The sequence below is a fragment of the Electrophorus electricus genome, chromosome 24 (genome assembly GCF_013358815.1).
Source record: "Electrophorus electricus isolate fEleEle1 chromosome 24, fEleEle1.pri, whole genome shotgun sequence".
NCBI lineage: Eukaryota > Metazoa > Chordata > Actinopteri > Gymnotiformes > Gymnotidae > Electrophorus > Electrophorus electricus.
In genome coordinates this window covers 2,459,611-2,477,669 of record NC_049558.1, presented here as the reverse complement: position 1 = coordinate 2,477,669, position 18,059 = coordinate 2,459,611, and the positions used below count along the sequence as shown (strand labels likewise).

Genomic DNA, 18,059 nt, shown 5'->3' with positions numbered 1-18,059 from the left:
GTATGGAAAATGGTAAATGTATCAATGGCAATGGTATGCATTGTTCAAAATAACTAAATCACCAAACTAACAAAAAATGTTTTTATAATGGGACAAAGAAGTAATGCTTGTTGTCCGATCATTTGTATTTTATGATTTTATTGGCATGGCTCTCTTGTAAATGTAGTTGATAATTAACTAGCATTTTCACAGCCTGTGGAAACTCTTTTCCTTTCTCATACCTCTTGTAGACATCTGTTTAGTCACATAAAATGTACAGTGTTTTTGGAGTAACTGGCTGACACATTTTCCACTTACTGGGCCCAGCTATCTCTCTGTATGTCTGCGTGTGTGTGTGTGTGTGTGTGTGTGTGTGTGTGTGTGTGTGTGTGTGTGTGTGTGTGTGTGTGTGTGTGTGTGTGTGTGAGTGTATTTTTGATTGTGCGGTAAGCGTACCTCTTTGCGTGTGCGTGTGTGTGTCATTGATGTCTGAGAGAGCGTGTCACAGTGCAGTTTGAGGCTCATCCTTGCCTCCTCCCTCACTGCAATCTGACCGCGCAAATCTATATAAATATCAATTCATTGCTGCACAGTTCACCACAAGGCTGCACTGTAGAAATAACTTTCCCAGCTCCGAAAGAAAGTTCCAAACAATACTTTTGATTTGCACGAAGAAAGTGACTAAAACATATTTTGCAGAACCTCTAATTGATTTAAGAGACATCATAAATTAGGGGAGAAAGCAGAGCTCTGATTGAGAAAATGAAACATATTTGTCATATAGGCAAAATAGAGCAGTCTGTCCCCTGAGTGTTTGTGGCAGTGCTGGCGAGACACAACAGCAGACCCGTCTGCTAGCCATGCTCCGTGATTTCAGCTCTGGCTGTTAGAGTTCTCTTTTGCTTGACATAATGCGACTCATGCACAGCGCGTCAGAGGGAAGGCCGATATTGTCTTTTTACGACTTGACCTTTGAGTTATTAGTTTCCTCTTTGATGAATAACTGTTGTCGTCGTGCCTCTGAATGAAACGAGTGCGCTTTTTGTGTGGAGACTTTCAGTTTTCTGACAGTGGTGTTACCACTCCTGCCGTCCGCTGTGGCAGGAGAGACGGGTGACGTATTATGAAAAGTTATGGTTTGCTTAATTGAGTGGAAAGTTGGGAGAAGGTCAAGAGCAGTTTGTTGGAAATGACTTTTGGTTCAAGGAAAATGACCTTTCTCTGCATAATTCTCGAGGGTTGTCACATCTATTGGAGTATGGAATGGAACTGGAAACCATTAGCATGACAATCTCCTCATATGTCACTCATTCCGTCCCAGTGAACTTAAACGTTCTACCGATCTGCTCTGCACTGATCCAGGCAAATACATGGCGTGCGTTACCCTTTTGTGGTGATGTTTTTGATGATTATACAAATTTTGATGGAGGATATGAGTCAGATATTTTTTTGGAACTGCAGTGGGTCGTAAATATTGTGCTGTCGTGGCGCACGCTTGCTTTCTGGGGGAGAAATAGCTGTACGTCCTTATGTTTTGTAAAATGTAAAAACAAACCTTTGTGAGGCCAGTCAAGATGATGAACCAGGTGGAATATATTATGGAGTGGAAGTCATAACTTATTCGGCAATCCTATCTCTCCCATATGAAGCCGTTAGGCAGAGGGGGTAAAGACGCAACTGAAATGATGAAATATAGATGCACTTTTATCTGGGATTGACTTTTTTTTGATTGCTCTCTCTCCACTGGAGATGTGATGGTGCGTCACTGGCATGTTGGTGAGCCAGTTCTCGTGGAAGGGAACGAATACTTAAGGTGTCTTTGAGTGTGATGCGCATCTGCGTCCCAGCTCAGGGGCCAAATCCAGCACCCAACAAGGCAACAAATGCTGAGTGCGACCTTCTCTGCGGCAAAATAAAATACGGCTCAAGTTTTCATTAAGGTGCTATTGATTAGCTTTTCCTGGCAATGAGTTATGGATGACATTAAATAAAAAGGGGAAAATATTTTTACGGCTTTTCCCGGGCCTTGCCAGAATCCGCACTCTACACGTTCGCTAGCCTCGACAAGCATTTTGTTTTCACTCAAATTCTTGTGGTTCTCATAAAGCCGGAGTGATGCTATGTGTATTTTTTTCCCTTTCCTCTGTCTCTCTCTTTTTTAAAGCTACGGAAGCCGACGTTGCGCGTTCTCATGATGAACCGTGTCATCCTCTGTGGGAGCGAAGAATCCCCCAAACAAACAAGCAAACAATAAAAAGGTGAGGGTAGTGGAGTGGTGAGAAGGATCTTGGGAGATTGTGCAGGCCGCTTGTTTGAGCCGGCTGCAGCAGGAAGTGCACGCGCGCGCGTGCTTGGCTGGCCCGCGCGCTCGCAGAGGCGCCGTGAGCGTCCGAGAAGGCTGTCGGCGGAGCCGTTCGGAAGACGCCAACGACGAGTCCTGAAGTGGCGGGATGGCTCCGATCCGTGTTCAGCCCTCTTTCACAACGTCTCCCGGAGTATTCTGTTTTTATCCCAACATCAAAGACGGTCGATCCTCCTCTCCTTTTAAAGTTTAGCCTGGAGTTCCTTATTCTCCGGGACCTCCTCCTCCATGCCTGGATCAGATTGCGTATCATGTTGGGGAGATGGACAGGGGCACGTTTAGGAAATAAAAGCCTAGGTGAGGCAGAGCAGAGATTTGTGAAAAGATGAAAGGCATGTGGTTAATAAGAATTCTTATCCTTCCTGTCTGTTGAAATGAGCCTGACAAACAATTGTGCTCTAGAATTACACGATGATATATGACGGTAGATTGATTTCCCTCAGTTTTCAGGTGAGTTACAACGATGGAGAGATTTTCCCGTGTTTAATGTTTGTTAGAAATTAGTCCCCAGTTTTGAGTTCTTGATTGACCTGTTTTCCATTTCTGAAACCACTTACTTTCCTGTCTTTGCATGTATGTTGCATCTCCCAAAACATGCCTGTTCCTGATCTAGGGAATGCCATCTTCCAATCTGTATACACAATAGCTCTCAATTTCAGCTTGTGTGTATGTTTATAAAAGACTAATGAGTATGGTGTTTCTGGGTGTAGAAATTGTCAACCCCATCATATTTCATAGTTTCATGTAACACGTTAGAAAAACAGCGGAAAACAGAAAGAAAAGCAGAAGGCGGTTAAACCCTGGTGAGGATGGGGTAGTCTGGAGACAAGTTGTCAGCTTTGCTGACTTCACTGCTGTGGACCTGGAGAGTTTGTGGAAGCTTGTCTTGCGAGCCCCTTCATTCTAATAATGACATGTTTCATATTGTCCACCAGCTAGTTTGACTTGTTTTGTGTTCCAAAAGACATCTTGTTTACTCCAACGGAAAAAACCCATCAACCCCCACCCACCCTGCCATGGACTTCCTGGGCCATTCTGTGCGTGACCTGAACCAAGTTCATTTATTTCATTTTCTCCTCGGGGGTTGATTGGCCTCAGCGCACACATACACGTGAGGACATTTGTGAAATTCTCAGACATGGAGCATTTCTTGCGTGCTCACATGCGGGGCGAGGGGTTGTGGGCCGTGCGGTCTTTGAAACATGAGGCTCCACAGGTAACATTTCACACCTGCCAGCGTAGCCCAACTGTGTATGCCTCATCAATTAGGCCCCCGGCTGCTGTTTCAGCTTTACGTTTTCGCCATTTCGTGCTGACGGGCGTGCCGTCGTGTCGTGTGCTGGGGAACCGACTTGAAGCACGCCCCCTCGTGAGTGCATCTGAAAGGACCCACACTGGTCCCGTTATGGCTGTCTGCCAAGGGGCCACACAGCGGAGGATCCTTTCACAACAAACGCTTTACAGGAGTCTCACCGTACCACTAGTATACCTTGATTCCTAATGTCGTTCTCCCTTACACACATTTGAGAAGCACATTACGTTTTGAACTTGCAACCCCTGAACATCCTTGAATGAGGAACTCAAACTTGTTTTTCTAGCTAATACACAAGCTGGAAAAAAAAAACCCAAACATGTGAATAATTGTTGTCAGCATGAATATTGTGTAAGGCAAAATCTCCCTTAATAGGCAAAATGGTTGTGGTCTTTGTTGACACAACTCTCATGACTTTGCTGCCTGAGTCTTATTGCAAAAATATCTAGAAATGTCAGTAGCAGAAAACGTGGAATAAAGTGGTAAGATTTTGTTAAGTTACTTCCTCTGATGAACTTAACAAGGTTGATTTTACAGACCTTGATTATTTGTGGTTTAATAAAAGTGTACATCATCACACACATCGTCTGCGTTTAGGTTGTGTAGATCCACTTTTGGATATCTCCACACTGTCTTGTGGATGACACCCTAAGCTCCTGGGCTGCCATTTCTGGTCTGTAACCTGAAGCCTGAGGTGTGTACCAGGTGTTTTACTTTAGATTTATTTTTCCACGAGCCAAATGGAAAAGTGCCATATAATTCAACAGCAATATTAATATGTCTCATGCAGCTTCGCAAGATCGACCCTCAAAACACAGTTTTATTGCAGAATCTTGTTATTGTGAGACATAGCTCCCCGTTTACGTTTTCAGATAATAACAGCTTTGTGCACACAGAGTGTCACAAATTAGCACTTTGGGCAAAAGATCAGTTGGCTGAATTCCCAAAAGCACCAGTGTATCGCCAGGACATGAGAGGGAGATAATGCACGTGTTCACACACATGCACACAGTCATACACACACATTCCCTTGCTCTCTCTCTCTCTCTCTCTCTCAGGCGCACATCATATATATATATATATATATATATATATATATATAATATAAAATACACACACACACACTCACTCTCGCTCTCGCTCTCGCTCTCACACACTCTCTTTCTCTCTTTTAGGCGCACACCCATACTCACTCACTCACTCACACTCACTCTCTCTCTCATATATACACAAACACACACACACACACTCACTCTCTCTCTCTCTCTCTCTCTCTCTCTCGCTCTCTCTTTCTCTTTTAGGCACACACACACATACTCTCATTCTCTCTCTCTGTCTCTCTCTCACTCACACACACACACACACACACACACACACACACACACACGCACTCACACACACTCATGCACTCATACACACTGTCTCTCCCCCCTTTCTCTGCCTAGTCAAACATACTAAACATACACACCACGCATACCGTTGAGGTTGGACTCTTGTGTGTCTGAGGCTGAAGTACAGAGGTCTTGTTGGGACTGGCACTAGGGTGGGTGAAGTAGGTGCGAGGGGGTGTTGCTCTGTGCTCATTTCCTACGGAGCTCCGAAACGCACCAATGAGGCAAGGAGAAGAGAGCGCGCCTCTTTCATCTGGGTCGCAACCGCTACCATTCCCACGGGGCCACGCATAAGGCCCCAATTAGGCAGACGGCCCCACGCCAGGAGCGCTTTGCTCACAGATTTGTTCGGAGGGAGAAATAGATGTTGTAAGTGGGCACGTGGAAGCCTGGGCCTGCGGCCACCGCCACCGCCGTGCGCCGGCACGGAGCGCGCCGATCCAAACCAGTTCCTTCTTATTACAAGTGGAATTTCCTCCACGCTGATTGAAGTTACAGCATATTGCTGCCACATTCACTGCTCCCACAAAAAGATGCGAGAGTTTTAAATATTTCGTAGAAAAGGAGGGGAGGCCCGGGTGAAACAGAGGGGAGCGGGAGCAGGGAGGAGTTCAAAGTGAGACTTTTTTCTTCTTCGCTGATATCGGGCCATCTGTGACCAAAATTTCAAAGTGCCATGATTTAGTGGAAGCTCCAGTTTCTGGCATGATTTGACTCCACTCCGAAATTTTTTTCTTCCCGAAGTGGCTTCCAGTGACTGAGTGATTTATACGATCAGCTCATTTAGCAGCAGTTGTGTGTACAGCCAGATGAATTCAGACATGCCTTGATGTGAGATCTAAGCAGTGTGAATTCACATCAGAAATTGATATTGATATTCCTTCTTTAATCAAAAAAAAAGCAAGAAAGAAATGCAACAATAATAAAACTCATGCCATTTAGCGCTCCTCTGTGCTAAGTTAATGGAATCCCCTAATGTTTAGTGTGAAGCATCAATCATGCAAAAATCTATTGTTGCATTAGCCTTGAAAGAACAATAATAATAAAAATACTATAATGGCTTTAGCTTCCTTTCCATAAATCATGTTGCAGGGGGTACAGTGGTGTGTGAAAGAGTGTGTGTCTGAGTGTGTGTGTATCTGTGTGTGTTTGTTTGCGTGTGTGTATCTGTGTGTGTTTGTGTTTGTGTGAGACTTTGTAGAATAAGCAATTTCAGCCATCTCAGGTTGTTGAGGACATTGAATATTGATGTGACGGTAAACAATAATCAAAGTTTTTTTCACCCCTTGTGTCTCCTGCCTGAATACAGTAGGTGACAGCGTGTATTTCCATGTCACTGTGCTGTGTCTGGCACCAGTGGCCGTGACTCGTGCGCCACAGGCTGGGTAGCTACTCACCGTTCAGCTGTAAATCATCAGCTCATGCATAAAAATGGTGTCGGATGGGAGATTTACTGTAACAGTGGAAAACCTTTTAAACAAATATTAAAATAAGGTAAAAAGGCGTCTGAAAGTCGTTTAAGAGGGCATCGCACTTCAGCAGAGAAGTGAGCAGTGAAAGTTGACAGGCCGTCAGAATTTACATTGGTATTAGCATGTGATTGATGACATGCCGCACACACGCTCACGTTGCGTGAAGCTGGAGGATGTGGTTTTGGGGGGAGGTTGGCGTAAGACAAAGTATCAGTGCATCAGTCTCGTTCTGCCAGATGTGTGTGTGTGTGTGTCTGCGTGTGTGTGTGTGTGTGTGTGTGTGCATGCGCGTGTGTAGTCGGGGCTGTGGAAGAGTGATGCAAAGACAGGACATAAAGAAGACCGTTCTGAAGTGTGCGTTCGTTCAGGTCTGAACATTGGCACGTGCTGTACTCAACAGCGGCAGACGCGGGGTTAAGGGTAGGGGGCGTCAGGCGAGGGGCGTGCTGGCCTCGCTGAACAGGGTTTCCCACCCACAGGGAGTTTTTCGAGTGGCCCACAGACCTCTCCACAGTGGGGCCAGCCAGAAAAGAACACTCCATTACCCAGTCCTGCACATACCACTCCACGTACCACTGGTTCCTGTCAGCAGGGCAGGCAGATGCGCTCCAGCACAGAGGCAAGGGAAAAACAAAGAAGTTTGACATTAATAAAGCTTTTTAGCTGGCATAATCAGTCATTTTGAACTTGACTGAAGAGAGCAACAAAACAAATAAATTTTGGGGAAAGAATACATGTATTTTAATGCCTTCAAGCAAAACTAATTAAAGACGACACCTTATTTGCATAAATAAGCATTATAATTTGCATGGAGGCACCGGGGAATATGTCGAAAAAAAGAAAGCAATATTTTGCAGTCTGCTAATTTCATTTTATTTAGGATTTAAGCCTAATAAAGATTCATTTTGGAGGGGAGGAGAATAATCAGTGGGGGAAATTGGGAAATTTCTCCAAAGATGCAGTGGCTTCTGTTGAAAGGGCCTTTTCAGAGTCAGGAGAAACCCCCTAATCAGGAGTGGCGCGTCCTGGCCTGGCTCCAGCGCCAGCTCCTCGAAAGGTAAAAAATTTTAGAGCCCAATTTATTAGTATGCAGTTCTGGCATCAGCGGGTGAATTAATGGCGGTGACTGATAATGACTGTAATCGTGGCACAAATGGGGTGTTGAAATAGCAAACAACGGGCACCGGGCATGTAATGGAGGTTTTATTAATTACCCGAGCTGGGGCAAGAGCGAGCGGGAGGATTTACAGTGGTAGTGGCAGTCGGTGGTCTGGGGGACAGCCTGCTGTGATCCCGCGGCGGAGAGGTCAGCGGGTCGGCGGGGTGAGGTGGGCGAGAGACCACTCCCGCACTCACATTAAAAACGCTTTAGAATGTTGCCACAAGGCACTGGTTAGAACCCACAAGCATGAGGGCACCAGAGCCGAGCTTTAGGCACACGTGATGTGTGTTAGTGTGTGTGTGCACGCGCGCGCGTGTGTGTGTGTGTGTGTGCACGCGCGCGCGTGTGTGTGTGTGTGTGTGTGTGTGTGTGTCTGTCTGTCTGTCTCAGGAATACAGAAGTGGATTGCATTGTATTTTATTTGGGGTTCATGATGGTGCACTTGGTTAACAGTCAGATTCAGTATCCACAAACAGTTCTCATAAAGTATAAGTTATACTGTCATTCTTTGGCCTAGTCTAGAGGACTTTCATTTCATTTCAATTTTAATTAGTCACTCTTATGTGCTGTCACGCTAGGTGTGGTCTGATCTGGGCAACGTGAACCTTTTCTTTCACTGAAATGTCCTTAAGCCAATATGCCCTATAGAAAAAAAATATATAAAAGGCAGACATACAAGTTAGTCACACGTATCTTCGTGATAATTGGACCAGCTGTTCCAAACAGCGTCCATTTTGTACAATATTTGCACACTTTATTAGAGTGTGACCTCAGTAGAGATTTTACAGATTATAGGAGACTGACCTTCATTGCAGGGACATATGTTTAGGTGCTTGTGGGATTGTTTTTTTTGTTGTTGTTGTTGTTTTTTTGGAATTTGCGTGAAGAGGTGTGCAAAAACCAGGCAGGTGAAGCAAAGCCCAGTTGCGCCGCGTGGCAGTGGGCGGGGCTACTTGGACATCAGCAGGACAGGGCTGATTAAATATGCCCTTTATCGCCTGCCGATTTCTTAACGGACAATGGACCTTAAAAATGAAAGAAAGAATCAGAGTTTTACTGCTTGGTGGGCACGGCTGATGTATAGAAATCACACCAAGGCTGTAAATTCTCCAGTCAAAGACACTCCTCTCATGCATAATCAACAGGTTCAGGAAGCCAATTTGAGCTCAGTTTCAGACTTCTTTGTTGTCCACAGTCTAACACTCCCCCAGCTTATGGAGTTTATAGCAGTTCCGTTTAACTGAAACTTGAGAAGTACTGCATTTACCTTCATTTACTTGAAGTTTTACTCGAATTACTTGATTTACTCGAAGTACAAGATTTTCCTCCCTTAAATATATAAACAATATATTATAATAAGTTCCACTTGGATTTTGAAATGTATTGAAAATGTGTTGCAATATATTATATTTTCTTATGAATTCACAAAGAGTAGTTTGGATATGTTTTTATAACCAAAAAAAAAAAATCAGGAAGTCAAATCAAAAGAACTTGATTGTCCTTTATTTCTTCAACCAGTGCCAACCCCCCCCCCCCCCCGCGTCAGTATCAGAAGCACATAGAGAACACCCACACAGACACACAACAAAGCAAGCAGCTGGGTTTTATTTCACTGAATAAAAGCAATCCTGGTTGGAGGCCTTTGAAATCATTAATAGATAAAAAGAATGAAAGATCACATTACATCTGGAGAGAGAGAGAGAGAGAGAGAGAGAGAGAGAGAGAGAGAGAGTGTGTGTGTGTGTGTGTGTGTGTGTGTGTGTGTGTGTGTGTGTCCGCGCGCGTGTTTCTACACGAGAGCATGTGTGTGCGTGCGTGAGTGAGAGAGAGAAAGAGAGAGAGATCGAAGTCTGATCATTCATCTCTCAGATGTACTATTCAGAAAATAATTGGTTCAGGTCACCATGTTTGTGATGGATACAAAATGGCTTAACTCTCTGCAATCTGCAGACATTTGTGGACGTTACAGGATGTCAATGCCATGAAGGGTGCAGTGCTGCTTTCTGTGGCTCCTGGTGTTTGGTGGAGAAAACCTGATGAGTTGCAATAAATCTGGGTGTCAGCTGACACGGCAGGTGCATTTGGAAGGGGATTTATACAGACCTGGAACTGAGACGGACGCTATGTGTGTGTGTGTGTGTGTGTGTGTGTGTGTGTGTGTGTGTGTGTGTGTGTGTGTGTATGTGTGTGTGTATGTGTGTGTGTATGTGTGTGTGTATGTGTGTGTGTATGTGTGTGTGTGTGTGTGTGTGTGTGTGTGTGTGTGTATGTGTGTGTGTATGTGTGTGTGTGTGTGTGTGTGTGTGTGTGTGTGTGTGTGTATGTGTGTGTGTGTGTGTGTGTACGTGTGTGTGTGTGTGTATGTGTGTGTGTATGTATGTGTGTGTGTGTGAGACGTGGCTGTCATCGTCTGCCTGAGGTAGGCCACTGTACGGGACGTAAAGTGTGAAGCAAAAAGAAAGAACGTGAGCGAAGAAAGGAGAGTGTTTCAGTAATGCTTGTACACTGACCTCCTCGATGTCCCTCTGTTTCATCACATCTCATCACTTTACTTTTGGCTGTAATGCTCACATGGTTTTATGATATTAAAACAACACTGAGAATCGTTTTCTTATAGGGATCATGACTGTGGTTAGGAGTGAGGCCTGTTTGTTTGTTTGTAAACGCATTCCAATCATGACAGCTTATGTCTGTAACCTTGGTCTTTTGATCTATTAAGGGCCTGTTAGTGCTTTCTTAACTCAGACCATAATCTCTCAGGTTGAATCCTGAGGATTATAACCTACTCAAAAAAAAAAAAAACCCAAAAAAACTGTTGATATTATTACATTGAACAGCCGCTGAAAGTTCAGATAAGGTTTCCTAATATGACCAGTGAACACGGATCTAAAAACTGTAGTTACCTGGCGTGGAAGGCACTGCAAACATACACCCTTTAAGTTTTGATATGGCATTGTTTTTAGGCAAATAACACGTCAGCCACAAAATGAAGGTTGAATCAGAATCTAAAAACAGTCACCTTTTCCCTGCTAAACCAGCCTTCTTTTGTAATTTACCCTCAGGGAGCTCAAACTTCAGAATATCTCACTGCTGTAAACTGAAATAAAACATTCATAAACATGTTCAGCAATATAATGTCTAGAAAATGTATACATATATAGACTATGTATGAGTGCATGCGTGCGTGTGTGAATGTGTGTGTGTGTGTGTGTGTGTGTGTGTGTGTGTGTGTATTTATTTTGGAATTCTGTGAGTAAAATGATGGGCAGCCCCCATCGTGGGAGTGAATAGTGATTATGATATGAACAGTTATGTATGCCCTTACTGTAACCCATAACTCATCTTTTCATGACTTCTGACAAACTGCCCATGTGTGCGTGTGTGTGGTTGTGTTTTCAGACTGCCTTATCTTTGAAGGTTTCTGTCATAGCTCACTTCCTGTTCTTTTTTTTTAAAGGGTTTTCAGCAAAAAAACAAAACCAGATCATGTTATTGTTATTGTTGTTGTTGTTTTTTCTTCAATAGTTTTGGGTGTGTTCTTTTTTGCAGTTCTGAGATCATCCTTAAAAAATGCAGTGAAAAACATTTCATGTTCTGACACATCAACCCTTGACTCTACACAATCATCTGTTTTTTTTTTTGTTTTTTTTTAAATTTTATTTTAGAAGTGAGCGTGCAGTCACTAAAACAGCGCTGAGTGGTCCATTCCTCTGTTCTGCTTTAGTTTGTTTGGCTTTTTGAGGGGTTGGCTGTGGTGAATTCAGCTCAGCAACATTCGTTCTAGGTGATGTTCTCTCACTAAAGTATATTGCACTTTATGTTGTGTTTAAAAGTTCTGGAGAGACATTGTATCACAGTTTATAGACAAATATTTCTTTCCCACAAAAACTATAAATACCAAAACTAAATAAAAACATACAAACATAACAAATATTTTACATTTTAACCAAAAGAAATGGAGACATCATCCACTCTGGGTATATAGAAGAGTGTGTGTGTATGTGTGCGTATAGAATAGTGTATGTGTATGTGGGCGTATAGAAGAGTGTGTGTGTGTGTGTGTATGTAGGCATATAGAAGAGTGTGTGCGGATGTGGGCATATAGAAGAGTGTGTGTGGATGTGGGCGTATAGAAGACTGGGAATGGATGTGGGCGTATAGAAGAGTGTGTGTGGATCTGCTGAGGGTGTATAGAAGAGTGTGTGTGGATGTGGGCGTATAGAAGAGTGTGTGTGGATGTGCTGAGGGTGTATAGAAGAGTGGGAGTGGATGTGAGTGCATACAAAGTTAGTGTGAACGGGAGGGTGTAAATTGTGTGTGTGTGTACATGTGAATACTTACATCAGTTTTCAAGGCAGCTGTTTGAAGTTACTGTAATCTATCCTGACACCTGCATACTTTCTGTAAATGTGACAGGATCTACATTCCAATCAGGGTCAGTTTCCTATAAAACATTCCATAGATGTCAGAGGTGCTCCAAGGCCATGGAAAGTACTTCCAGCCTGAGAAGAAATGAAAATGACTAAAACGAACCCGATTCACATTTTGCCACTTAGAACAGTTTTCACTAAGCCCCACAGTTCCATTTCATATAGTGTCAAACAATTAAAATATTTGACCATTAAAACATATATATATATATATATATATATATATATATATATATATATATATATATATATATATATATATATATATATATATATATATATATATATATAGTGGATAGTGAATAATGTCGGATGTATTTCAAAAGAAATACTACATCCAAAAAATAAAACTAGAAGCAAATCCTACTGCCTTGAGATATGAATATAATTACATCAGGTAACGATATTGCCAAAAATGTATTTTGAAACCATGTGAGTGGATTCCCGACTCTTAGACTTTGACTTTTTTTCTTACCCCTCCTGTACGAACTGTAGCACAGCAGAACTTGTATGTGCTGCATACATTATAGTGACTTAATTAGCAATCCAATTAGCATTGTAATTAGCAACTATAATAATTACTTTTATTTATTATGATTTTAGTTTATTTAACTGGTATAAAGTGGCAGTGTAACGTCATTCGTTGGCCCTTTCATTTCGTTGTTTTTGGTTTTCCAGTGACTTCGGGAAATTATTTGCAAATGAGCCTATAGCTCTCAGTGTGGTAGTGTGTGGGGATATGTGTGTGAGGGAGGCTGGGCTGGTGTTTTCCTGACAGTGTAATGACTGTGAGTGGTGAATGAGGGGTCCCTGTTTCTCTTCCCTCTGACAGATAACATGGCCAGGAGTTTCTGGCCTTTGCGTGGTACATGGCAAATGGATTCCCTGGGAACAACAGCTTGCTAGTCTCAAAGAAAAGACTCCAGTAATGTTCTTGTTTTTTTTTTCTCAGGGAACACTTCAATTCACCAATGAAGAGCTTTGTAAGATGTTCAGTAAGGTATTTCACACATAGAAAGAAGCATTCCTGCTCACGAAAAAAGAGAAACTGTTTTGCCGTGACAGGCTCTGGAAGGCCGCGTACTCCTTCATATCAGTCTGACTGCCTTTGTCTGTGTTTCCAGACTCTAAATGTTCTCCCATGTCTTTTTTTTATAAAGCCAGAAGCCTCTATTTTCCTTTGAAAGGGTAGCATGCAGAAATGCACAATCTAATAAGAGCACAAGATGGACGATAATGTATTTTATTAACTTACTGAGTGGTTTGTTTTGCCAAATTGAAAGTCGTATTTTTCTCTCTAAATATCTAATTGGGCTTTTGGCGGATTTTACAATGAAATGAAAGCAGTTGTTTTGGCCGTGAAACACGAGGCTTTGTAAAATCCTTTAAAAACAGGCCACTGACAGAAGTAATGTAGAATGTGTAAATGCTCACATGGACTGAATACTGATTTGTTTATATGGTACTCAATTGAAAACTGAAAAAAATCAAGTGTAACAACAAGTGTGTGAAGGTTCTGTTGTGTGTGATGTTTGTCTAGGGGATCGACATTCAGAGATGCGTCCACACAGCGGCAACTGAGAAAGAGTGAAGAACGAGATCCCACCTGAACGGTGAGTCCTGCCACACACCCCAATCCTGCTACACGTCTCTCATCAACATACGGTTCCTATGCGCAAGACATTTAGGAGTCTGTATTGCCAAATGAATATCAATTAAATTGATAATGAAATGTAATAATAATTTTTTAAAAAATAATTAAATAATACAATTAGTATTGAGAGAAGATAGCAATCTTGAAAATTCTTTTTTGTAGTCTGTATTTGGTTTTGATATTTTTCTGAACACTGTCTATAAGTCCCAAGGTAAGTTTTGCTTCCATCATCATAACAAAGCGTTTTTGGTACTGAGAAAATATTCCATTTAATACGTTACCACAGTAGCACAATACCAGTGAAGCAGATGAAGATATGAGTGTACCGACGACCGTGCCGCTTTTTCACACAATGCAAAATCCGACCGGGTGCGTGCACAATAGCGGAGGACCCGGGCAATATTGAAGTCGCACCTCCGGTTCACAGCAGAGCTTAATTGAGTCACACGTGCGGAGGAGCAGCCCAGCCACATCATGATACCCAGAGGCCTGGATTAATTAAGGGCTGAACACCCAGGAGTCCGCTGCGCTCGGCAGGTGTCGGCAGGGCTGCTTCTGTCTTTGCATTAGTCTCCTGAACGAGACGGACAGCGCAGCGCCTCTTTAGAAGTCTGCAGTGAAACGGCAGCTTGTATTTGCTCTGGAAACATGTGCTGTGGACTGCCCTTGTGTGCAGAGGTTTAAAAAACAAAACAAAAAATGAGTTAATGTGGACTGATATTTATGGAGTTGAATTATTTTGAAATGATGAAAATGACATGGAGATTTTTAAATAAAAATGTTATTTCGATATTGGGTCGTTTCCTCTTATGGGACATTTTGTTCATTTGACAGGGTCTTCACCGCCTACAGGTGCTTTATGTTAATACTGTTACTGAGGAGTCTCCCAGTAAAGCATTGCTTACACATGACCGATTGTCTCTAATCCAAAACAAGCTGATTTAGTGAGCTCAACTCGCCTCTCAGCACAAAATAAACATGCTAACCCCCTGCCACCTACCCCCCTCCTCGTCCCCGCCCCCTGCTGCCTACTGAATAGACCCCCTGCTACCCCACCGGTCCAGCCATCCTGCTCCGCTCGCTGTTAGCTCTGCTAAGTGAATGAGGAGAGGCAGGTCTCCGTGGGTAACGGCTGCCATGGCGGCACCTGGCTGGAGAGCAGGAGAGAGACTGAGAGAGCAGCAGGCGTTGGGGGGATGTGCATGGAGATTTTGCGGGGCTTTATCCCCCCCCCGTCACCCCGTTGTCCTGCTGTGCAGCAGTGGTCAAGGCTTGAGAGGCTCCTGCCGCACAGAGGACGTGTCCACCCTGCGCTGGAGGAAGGCAGGCCTGTCGCTGGGAATGGGCAGAAAATTGAGGTTAACAAGCATGGCGCATGCTAAGTGGCAGCGGGAGTCCCCCAGCTCTTGGTGAGGCCCATTCCAGCCTCTACCTCCTCCGATTCCTCCACCTACTCCCAGAGCACCTCCCGACATCCGTCGGCCCAGGCTGCTGACTGCAGACCGCCAGCGCTGCCTGTCTCTCCTCCAACAAAAGGGTTAGTTTGACCCGGATCGAAGAAAGGGAGCATTGGTGGTAGCAAAGGCTCACATGGGAGGGTCTTGGCTCTATCATGACCTTGGGAGAGCATGGTTGTGGTCAAGACATGCACTCTCAGCCAAGGCTTGTCTTCCCCAGGCCAAAAAGCCTCAACTTCCCATTCTCTCCCCCTTCTGAAAGTCCAAACCCTGAGGAATGCCTGTTTTTTTTTTTTGTTGTTGTTTTTTTTTTACGTGGTGTAATAAGGCTACCTGATATAGTGAAGGTCATTGTAATCAGAGTTAACATGGCAGGGAGTCAAGGCACTCATGCTTTATTTGAGGGTTAGGCCCAGCATGGTGGGCCTAGGGGGAGCCGGCTGATAGTGTTATCAGTGCTAACCTGCCTCTAATACAGGCCCTCTGCGCTGACAGTGTCAGCACCGCGCTGCACCTTCGCCGCCGATAGCAACGGCGGGAAGGGAGCTGCTCAGGACCGAGGCCGTGAACACACCACATCCTGCATAAATCCCCCCCAGCTGTCCCGAGGCCCCTGAGCTCCGCGCTCCCACCTACCCTAAGACGCCGTTTCCAGATGGTGGGGGAGGCTTACACACCGCACTTTCAGGCGGGTTTGTTACGCTCGGAGAGACAGAGAGAGAGAGAGGCTGAGGTGCACGGTTTTCTTAAGACACCAGCTCAGGAGAGGTCTTTCAGATTTAATCCTCTTCTCCTGAATCCAAGGGCACACACATCTCCCTCGTTAATGCTGGGCTGCGCTTGTCAGAGGGCAATATGAAGTTGTTCCAGTGAAAAGTGGGGAAGTTGAGACAGCCTTTGAGTGTTCTCTGCCGTTCCTACGAGACGCGACATGAAGCAGACTGTTTCTCTTCTTCCCTTTTTTAGTTGCTGATAACCTGAGTTTGTGTTATTTTAGGAAGTTGTCAGTAAACTGACTTACTCCAGCCGTGGTCTGCCACACCTAATGTTCTAATCCTAATGCATACTGTGGTGAATAATTTATGGAATATTTATGGCCTTATTTCTCCTTCACTTCTTTGCATTACGCAACATTGTCAAGAAGACTGTTTGCCATTCACTTTACAATGTGAAGAAAGGAAGTTTGAAAACTTTTTCAGATGATTTTCAAATCTCACCCTTTATGACAGAAAAACGCAACATATTATTTTTAAAATTATTATTATTATTGTTATTATTTCTCCTAGTCAGTAGTCATGGCGATAGTAATGTGTATGTGTTCCCACCTTCCGTTGCATCTCTTTATATTCTTATTTGATTGACTAACTGTAGTTTCCCCAGGAGCACCTACAGTGTGTTTTCAGTAAACTCCCTGCTGACAGGCCTCATGGAAAAGGATGAAACAAAGCAGAAAAGGCGGTCTCGGCAGTCTCGGGTCCCCACGTTTGATTTTTTTCCACCCCTTTTAAAAAGTGGCGGGCTGATTGTGTGAGGCACATGAAAGCAGCGAGGAAGGACCAGGGAGCCTCTATTCAGGGCGGCACCTCGAGAAGCCGTGCCCATGTCTAACCCCTGGCGACTGGCTGGCCCTATCACTCAAACGTCCCCGTGCTCTTTGTGGCTTTCTCAGGACCACAGTGAAATGATCTCTTTTGTTGCGCATCATTAATTCCATCTGCTGTGTGAGCCTGGCTGTCTGTTGCAGGGCCAGGCTGCCGTGATGGTGGCCAGGGGCAAAGTGAAAGACCCATGTCCCTGTGCTTGTGTTCTGACCTCCTCCCGGTTCCACCAATCACGATGCCTCTCTCGCTCCCTCTCGCTTTCCTTCCTTTCTCTTTCTTTGTCTCTTTCCTTCTTTTCCCCCCTCTCTTTGCCGCCATCTCGCTCTCTCCCGCCATCTCTCCTCACAGATGACTCTTTGGGCCTGTGTCTGTTTACTTATTTATTTATGGGTCCGGGAGAAGGCAGAGCAACTCATGCACATTTTACTGGGTAGATGGTGTTACGTGAGGGGAGAGTGGTTTTCCGAGAACATCATCTCTGTTGGTACTGTGAGGTGCGAAGGGCTAGTGTGATTAGCATTGCTTTCTGTTTTCACACAGAGGTTTAACTGAAAAATTGTACTCCAGTGCTCACAAGTTGAATATGTCCATTATTTAGTACATAACTAAATACTTGTGCAAATTAATTCACAGTAATGTCTATATAGCATCAGCATAATCTAATTTCATGCTCTGAATAAAGACAGACCAAAGTTAGTTTGCCTGCTAAACTTTGTCTGCTTAGTTAGTTAGTATTTGTTTATATGGTCACTGAAGTTCACTCATGCTGATTTTCTTGCATCACAGTATCTGTGATGCACCAAACAGATGTAACGTTTTCTCTCGGCAAGGAAATATTTTATTCATGATTTACATGAATGATAAATCTTCAGAAAGTCTTAGTGCTGATGGGCATACACAATTTAACATCTGTCTTCCTCAGAATAATGAATAGCGCATCAGAGCACTGGGGACCCAAACGTCAGGCCTTCTCCTCCTCTTCTCTTTCTGTAATTATTGTCAAAAACAAAGCAGGCCTGGTTTTGCATCTCGCAGTGTTTGTCTGTTGCTTTCTGGGCTTGAAAAAACAAAGTAAAAGTCCTGATTAGCGGAGTAACTTTGCACGGAACGTTTGTATACGTGAATTTTTTGATGCCTCGGAACAGCTGCTCCTGCTGTGTCTTTGAAAATGGAATCCCTGTATGACGTGAGGTTTTACTGATATATGTTCATGGTCTGTTTTAGCAGTCTGTAGCCTAC

The 18,059-nt window shown here is 43.8% G+C and overlaps 1 protein-coding gene across 5 annotated transcripts in view; it reads left to right on the top strand.

Annotated features, from left to right (window-relative positions):
- casz1 (castor zinc finger 1) overlaps window positions 1–18,059 on the top strand; it is a 153,158-nt gene that overhangs the window by 15,509 nt on the left and 119,590 nt on the right. For 4 of the 5 annotated variants that reach the window (XM_035522415.1, XM_035522417.1, XM_035522419.1 and 1 more), the window contains one exon: window positions 13,649–13,721. The gene's annotated coding sequence lies outside the window, so the exon portion shown is untranslated. Of the gene's footprint in view, window positions 1–2,143; window positions 2,238–13,648; window positions 13,722–18,059 lie in introns of all 5 variants that reach the window. The other variant, XM_035522418.1, reaches the window with a different exon arrangement.